This window comes from Chiloscyllium punctatum, chromosome 31 (genome assembly GCF_047496795.1).
Source record: "Chiloscyllium punctatum isolate Juve2018m chromosome 31, sChiPun1.3, whole genome shotgun sequence".
Lineage (NCBI taxonomy): Eukaryota > Metazoa > Chordata > Chondrichthyes > Orectolobiformes > Hemiscylliidae > Chiloscyllium > Chiloscyllium punctatum.
Window position 1 is genome coordinate 58,771,557 of NC_092769.1, and position 7,692 is coordinate 58,779,248.

The 7,692-nt window shown below is 46.3% G+C and overlaps 1 non-coding gene across 1 annotated transcript; it reads left to right on the forward strand.

Moving 5' to 3' along the window:
* The first annotated feature begins 4,885 nt into the window (after nucleotides 1-4,885).
* On the forward strand, nucleotides 4,886-4,967 carry trnal-cag (transfer RNA leucine (anticodon CAG)). The gene has a single exon. It is a non-coding gene; the product is annotated as a tRNA-Leu (tRNA).
* Nucleotides 4,968-7,692: the final 2,725 nt, after the last annotated feature.

Sequence of the window (7,692 nt, forward strand, 5' to 3'; positions counted from 1 at the left end):
CGCGTTCTGATCCTTCCACGAAAAGCAGTACCGCATTTGCATTCCTTGCGCAGGCGGCCCGGTTCAAAGGCTGGGAAGAAGCTGATGCGCTGGTGTCACAGCGCACCACGAATTCCTGAACTTGTCTGTCTGTCAAACGTACCCCAAAGTCGTCTCTGAAAGGCTTCATTTGGAAGCTGTCTGTCGTTATTCAACGCGCGAGAGTTGGCGCCGGAGGTCCTGAATCATGTTTTGGAGCAGTTCGCACGTTAGTGGCTCATTCAATCAGCAACAGCAATGAAAAAAAACATACACTCTGAGAGGAACCTCCGGACCTGTGCTGTCATAGCGTCGCTAGTATGAAGGTGCGCCTTGAGATCTAAGCCATGTTGGAACTGTAACGGAGGAATCGACAGAGAGGCTACAGAATGACATCGCATCCATTTAATTTTCTTTGAATCACTGACGAGCAGGAAAATGTTCACGGGGAGGGCGAGTGGAGAAGTGTGGCAATTGAAGCTGTGGTGAAACTCCTTCTTTGTGATTCACTCAGCAAACAGAGACGTGAAGGTGACTCAGGCGTGAGAGCTCTTCACATCGAGAACAAAAAGCAATCAAGGGCAGTTAGCACCTCTTCCGGAGTGGCGGTGGGGTGAGGTAATTACCTTTTGAGTTCTGTTACTATGTTCAGAAACTGCCTTTTAGATTGAGGTGAACAGAAACTCCATTTCTAATAAGCACCATGGAAGTTAGCAAAATGTATTGAGTCGCTTCTCGTCGATTCCCGCACAGGTTTCCGACTCACTTGGTATCCATGTGGCTCATGTCCAGGAGTGAACATCTCTGCAGCAAATTGCCCGTTTAAGGTAAAAGGCACGGAAAGTGTCATCTCGAACAGGCTCCGAGGTCAGAGCATCCTCACAATGTGATCTGTCGCTCTCGGAATGTAATGCGACTTCCGGTTTTAGGGTAGAGAACTTTCTTTGGGACCCTTATTCTGCAAAACAGACACAGTGACTGAATAAATGCTGCACGGTATGATTTGGAACACGGCCTGCTCAGCTTTGTGCATTTTCCCTGTAGTCCGGCGTGTTTCGTGTTCCGTGTAAACGTGAAAGTCGTCCTTTTTCGAGCAATGGGTGAAATCATTTAGCAGAGCAAGAATCGAAATTGCAGTAATGTCAAGCAGCTCATGGTTATTTGACCAAATCATAAGCGAACATATATTGTCACGCACTCACAGATACATTTGTAGCTGAAAAGAGTCCGAGAAGATAGACTCAGCTTAAAATTGATTTTTGTCTGGATTGATGGGCTATCATTATCTGCTGCGACATTGACATTGCAGCCGGGCACATCCCAGCAGCTGTGCGAGTCGGAGAGGGATCATGGAACCCTTTTCATGTGACTTTGCGTCTGTTGTTATGCAGGGGCACAATTGGAAATGCAAGAAAAGGGGCTGTGCGGTCGGCTGGTAGTGTGGCCGAGCGGTCTAAGGCGCTGGATCCAAGTGCCAGTCATGAAAGGGGCGCGGGTTCGAATCCCGCCAGTGCCATTTCTGCTGTTTAACTCCAATGCTGCAGCTTGTTAAAATGCTGTTTCCGCCCCCACTGTATTGATGTTGAAAACAAAAGTAAAATGGGTTTGCTTCCCGGGGAATTAACTGTGGTGTGGGACAGTGCCACGCGGAAAATCGCAAACAGCTCTGCTGTTCCAGGCAATTTGTGCGTTTACTGGAACCGAATGGAGACTGTTATTTCATCGCTGTTGTGATGAAACACTGCAGAAACGAACGACTTCCTTACTTTTGCTCCGACTGACCATACTCCGTGAAATTTCCCCGGACCCACAGTTGAGGATTTTTGCTGCTGGAAGTTACCTCAGAAACCCTGTTAACTCGTAATGTGGTGACTCGACTCGTCGTTATTTGGTTTTCTGGTCAATGGGGAAATCGATCCAATGAATTTCGATGTCACATGTTATTGAATTTCTCCCATTTCCTTTATTTCCGTCCTGGAGGCATCGGAACGGAAAGGGAATCTCATCGAGACTGTGATTGGTGAAATTCACTTTTTATGGCCCCTTCTTATTATGTTCTTTCTTTCTCTCTTTTCAGCATTGTCTGGGAAGTGTTGGTGCACTAAGGCTGCAGTATGTTTGAAAGAGTAGTTTGGAATTGCCCTGTTGTTAGTTGTGAGATTACTTTATGACTCATGCCCTCGGACTGTCTCACATTTAGCATTCATGCATCTCTGTGTCTGAAAATGCATTAGGCATGCCAGTTTTGTTTGTGTTCCGTGTTAAATGCTTACTGTTTTGCGATTCGCTCAGTACATTACGAGTTAACAGGGTTTCTGAGGTAACTTCCAGCAGCAGAAATCCTCAACTGAGGGTCTGGGAAAATTTCACGGAGTATGGTAAGTCGGAGCAAAAGTAAGGAAGTCGCTCGTTTCTGCAGTGTTTCACAATACTACCTTTCCCGTGAGCAGTCGAACAGATGAAACGATAGTGCCACAGACTGCGACGGCAAGCTCTGCTAAAAAGTAATCCTTTAAAGCCGGTGTAAGCAACACGACGGTATTGGGGTACACCGCGTGGAATCAGATACTTCGGTGTATCTCGTCCATGCTCACCACCTAGCCAAAGTTAAACAAGTCCCGTTCCCCAGCATTTGGCCCCAATCCCGCTAAACCCATCCTATCCAGCAACTCATCCGATTACCTTTGCAATTTTCTGAGTGTAATCGCCTCCTCCACTTCCTCTGGTAGCTCATTCCAAACACGCACAACCTTCTGTGTGGGAAATGTGCCGCAGGTCCTTTGTCAATTTCAGCCCACTCACCTTAAACCGATGCTCTCGATTTTTCAACTCACCCCAACTTGGGTAAAACACATAAATACTCAGTTTACAACCCTTCCATAAGATCATGTCGCAGCCGTTATGCTGCGGGGAAAGTCGTCCCAGCTTATTCCACCTCGCCCTACGGTCCAAACATTGACGACATCCTTGTCTATATTTTGTCATCAATTTCACGTGGTTTTTTTTACGTTTTCAAGATTTTAATTTCGCTGGACAATAACAAGCTATTGGAAACAGAAAGGTGAAACGTAGAATTGCTTCAACTTTCAGTGCTGGATGCCACTGAGCTGCAGTACGGTAGCTTCGGCTGGTTTCTGTGGTGTAGTGGTCATCACGTTCGCTTAACACGCGAAAGGTCCCCAGTTCGAAACTGGGCCGAAACTGCTTTCTATTTCAAGTGCAGCCTTTCACTTGCACAAGAACCGAGCTTCCTTACTTGCTTTCCCATCTGAAAACCTGCCTTCGAATTTGCTTGAACGAATCTGCTCTCGTAGTGAAATGCAAGGCAACTCCATTTATTTACTGTGCAAAGCGTTATAAAGTTTTTCTCCAACCTGGTTCTGATCATATGCCATTCTGTTTGAGAGTGCAGTTGCCGCGTTCTGATCCTTCCACGAAAAGCAGTACCGCATTTGCATTCCTTGCGCAGGCGGCCCGGTTCAAAGGCAGGGAAGAAGCTGATGCGCTGGTGTCACAGCGCACCACGAATTCCTGAACTTGTCTGTCTGTCAAACGTACCCCAAAGTCGTCTCTGAAAGGCTTCATTTGGAAGCTGGCTGTCGTTATTCAACGCGCGAGAGTTGGCACCGGAGGTCCTGAACCATGTTTTGGAGCAGTTCGCACGTTCGTGGCTCATTCAATCAGCAACAGCAATGAAAAAAACATACACTCTCAGAGGAACCTCCGCACCTGTGCTGTCATAGCGTCTCTAGTATTAAGGTGCGCCCCGAGATCTAAGCCATGTTGGAACTGAAACGGAGGAATCGACAGAGAGGCTACAGAATGACATCGCATCCATTTAATTTTCTTCAAATCATTGACGAGCAGGAAAGTGTTCACGGGGAGGGCGAGTTGAGAAGTGTGGCAATTGAAGCTCTGGTGAAACTCCTTCTTTGTGATTCACTCAGCAAACAGAGACGTGAAGGTGACTCAGGCGTGAGAGCTCTTCACATCGAAAACAAAAAGCAATCAAGGGCAGTTAGCACCACTTCCGGAGTGGCGGTGGGGTGAGGTAATTACCTTTTGAGTTCTGTTACTATGTTCAGAAACTGCCTTTTAGATTGAGGTGAACAGAAACTCCATTTCTAATAAGCACCATGGAAGTTAGCAAAATGTATTGAGTCGCTTCTCGTCGATTCCCGCACAGGTTTCCGACTCACTTGGTATCCATGTGGCTCATGTCCAGGAGTGAACATCTCTGCAGCAAATTGCCCGTTTAAGGTAAAAGGCACGGAAAGTGTCATCTCGAACAGGCTCCGAGGTCAGAGCATCCTCACAATGTGATCTGTCGCTCTCGGAATGTAATGCGACTTCCGGTTTTAGGGTAGAGAACTTTCTTTGGGACCCTTATTCTGCAAAACAGACACAGTGACTGAATAAATGCTGCACGGTATGATTTGGAACACGGCCTGCTCAGCTTTGTGCATTTTCCCTGTAGTCCGGTGTGTTTCGTGTTCCGTGTAAACGTGAAAGTCGTCCTGTTTCGAGCAATGGGTGTAATCATTTAGCAAAGCAAGAATCGAAATTTCAGGAATGTCAAGCAGCTCATGGTTATTTGACCAAATCATAAGCGAACATATATTGTCACACACTCACAGATACATTTGTAGCTGAAAAAAGTCTGAGAAGATAGACTCAGCTTACCATTGATTTTCGTCTGGATTGATGGGCTATCATTATCTGCTGCGAAATTGACATTGTAGCCGGGCACATCCCAGCAGCTGTGCGAGTGGGAGAGGGATCATGGAACCCTTTTCATGTGACTTTGCGTCTGTTGTTATGCAGGGGCACAATTGGAACTGCAAGACTACGGGCAGCGTGGTTGCCTGGTAGTGTGGCCGAGCGGTCTAAGACGCTGGATCCAGGTTCCAGTCTTGAAAGGGGCGCGGGTTCGAATCCCGCCACTGCCATTTCTGCTGTTTAACTGCAATGCTGCAGCTTGTCAAAATGCTGTTTCGGTCCTCACTGTATTGATGTTGAAAACAAAAGTAAAATGGGTTTGCTTCCCGGGGAATTAACGGTGTTGTGGGATAGTGCCACGCAGAAAATCACAAAAAGCTCTGCTGTTCCAGGCAATTTGTGCGTTTACTGGAACCGAATGGAGACTGTTATTTCATCGCTGTTGTGATGAAACACTGCAGAAACGAACGACTTACTTACTTTTGCTCCGACTGACCATACTCCGTGAAATTTTCCCAGACCCTCAGTTGAGGATTTTTGCTGCTGGACGTTACCTCAGAAACCCTGTTAACTCGTAATGTGGTGACTCGACTCGTCGTTATTTGGTTTTCTGGCCAATGGGAAAATCGATCCAATGAATTTCGATGTCATATGTTATTGAATTTCTCCCATTTCCTTTATTTCCGTCCTGGAGACATCGGAAGGGAAAGGTAATCTAATCGAGACTGTGATTGATGAAATTCACTTTTTATGGCCCGTTCTTATTATGTTCTTTCTTTCTCTCTTTTCAGCATTGTCTGGGAAGTGTTGGTGCAGTATGTTTGAAAGAGTAGTTTGGAATTGCCCTGTTGTTAGTTGTGAGATTACTTTATGACTCATGCCCTCGGACTGTCTCACATTTAGCATTCATGCATCTCTCTGTCTGAAAATGCATTCGGCATGCCAGTTTTGTTTGTGTTCCGTGTTAAATGCTTTCTGTGTTGAAACGTAGAATTGCTTCAACTTTCAGTGCTGGATGCCACTGACCGGCAGTTGGCAGGCCTCGGGTGGTTTCTGTAGTGTAGTGGTCATCCCGATCGCCTAACACGCGAAAAGTCCCTAGTTCGAAACTGTGCAGAAACTGCTTTGTTCTTCAACTGCAACCTTTCACATGCACAAGAACTGAGCTTCCTTGCTTGCTATCCCATCTGCGAATTAGCTCTCGTGAAATGTCAGGCAACTCCATTTAATTACTCTGCAAAGCATTATAAAGTTTTTCTCCAACCTGGTTCTGATCATATGCCATTCTGGTTGAGAGTGTAGTGGCCGCGTTCTGATCCTTCCACAAGAACGGAGCTTTCTTGCTTGATTACCCATCTGCAAACCTACCTTCCAATTTGCTTGAACGAATCTGCTCTCGTAGTGAAATGTAAGGCAACTCCATTTAATTACTGTGCAAAGCATTATAAAGTTTTTCTCCAACCTGGTTCTGATCATATGCCATTCTGTTTGAGAGTGTAGTTGCCGCATTCTGATCCTTCCACGAAAAGCAGTACCGCATTTGCATTCCTTGCGCAGGCGGCCCGGTTCAAAGGCAGGGAAGAAGCTGATGCGCTGGTGTCACAGCGCACAACGAATTCCTGAACTTGTCTGTCTGTCAAACGTACCCCAAAGTCGTCTCTGAAAGACTTCATTTGGAAGCTGTCTGTCGTTATTCAACGCGCGAGAGTTGGCACCGGAGGTCCTGAACCATGTTTTGGAGCAGTTCGCACGTTCGTGGCTCATTCAATCAGCAACAGCAATGAAAAAAACATACACTCTCAGAGGAACCTCCGCACCTGTGCTGTCATAGCGTCTCTAGTATTAAGGTGCGCCCCGAGATCTAAGCCATGTTGGAACTGAAACGGAGGAATCGACAGAGAGGCTACAGAATGACATCGCATCCATTTAATTTTCTTCAAATCATTGACGAGCAGGAAAGTGTTCACGGGGAGGGCGAGTGGAGAAGTGTGGCAATTGAAGCTCTGGTGAAACTCCTTCTTTGTGATTCACTCAGCAAACAGAGACGTGAAGGTGACTCAGGCGTGAGAGCTCTTCACATCGAGAACAAAAAGCAATCAAGGGCAGTTAGCACCTCTTCCGGAGTGGCGGTGGGGTGAGGTAATTACCTTTTGAGTTCTGTTACTATGTTCAGAAACTGCCTTTTAGATTGAGGTGAACAGAAACTCCATTTCTAATAAGCACCATGGAAGTTAGCAAAATGTATTGAGTCGCTTCTCGTCGATTCCCGCACAGGTATCCGACTCACTTGGTATCCATGTGGCTCATGTCCAGGAGTGAACATCTCTGCAGCAAATTGCCCGGTTAAGGTAAAAGGCACGGAAAGTGTCATCTCGAACAGGCTCCGAGGTCAGAGCATCCTCACAATGTGATCTGTCGCTCTCGGAATGTAATGCGACTTCCGGTTTTAGGGTAGAGAACTTTCTTTGGGACCCTTATTCTGCAAAACAGAAACAGTGACTGAATAAATGCTGCACGGTATGATTTGGAACACGGCCTGCTCATCTTTGTGCATTTTCCCTGTAGTCCGGTGTGTTTCGTGTTCCGTGTAAACGTGAAAGTCGTCCTGTTTCGAGCAATGGGTGAAATCATTTAGCAAAGCAAGAATCGAAATTGCAGGAATGTCAAGCAGCTCATGGTTATTTGACCAATTCATAAACGAACATATATTGTCACACACTCACAGATACATTTGTAGCTGAAAAAAGTCTGAGAAGATAGACTCAGCTTACCATTGATTTTCGTCTGGATTGATGGGCTATCATTATCTGCTGCGAAATTGACATTGTAGCCGGGCACATCCCAGCAGCTGTGCGAGTCGGAGAGGGATCATGGAACCCTTTTCATGTGACTTTGCGTCTGTTGTTATGCAGGGGCACAATTGGAACTGCAAGACTACGGGCAGCGTGGTTGCCT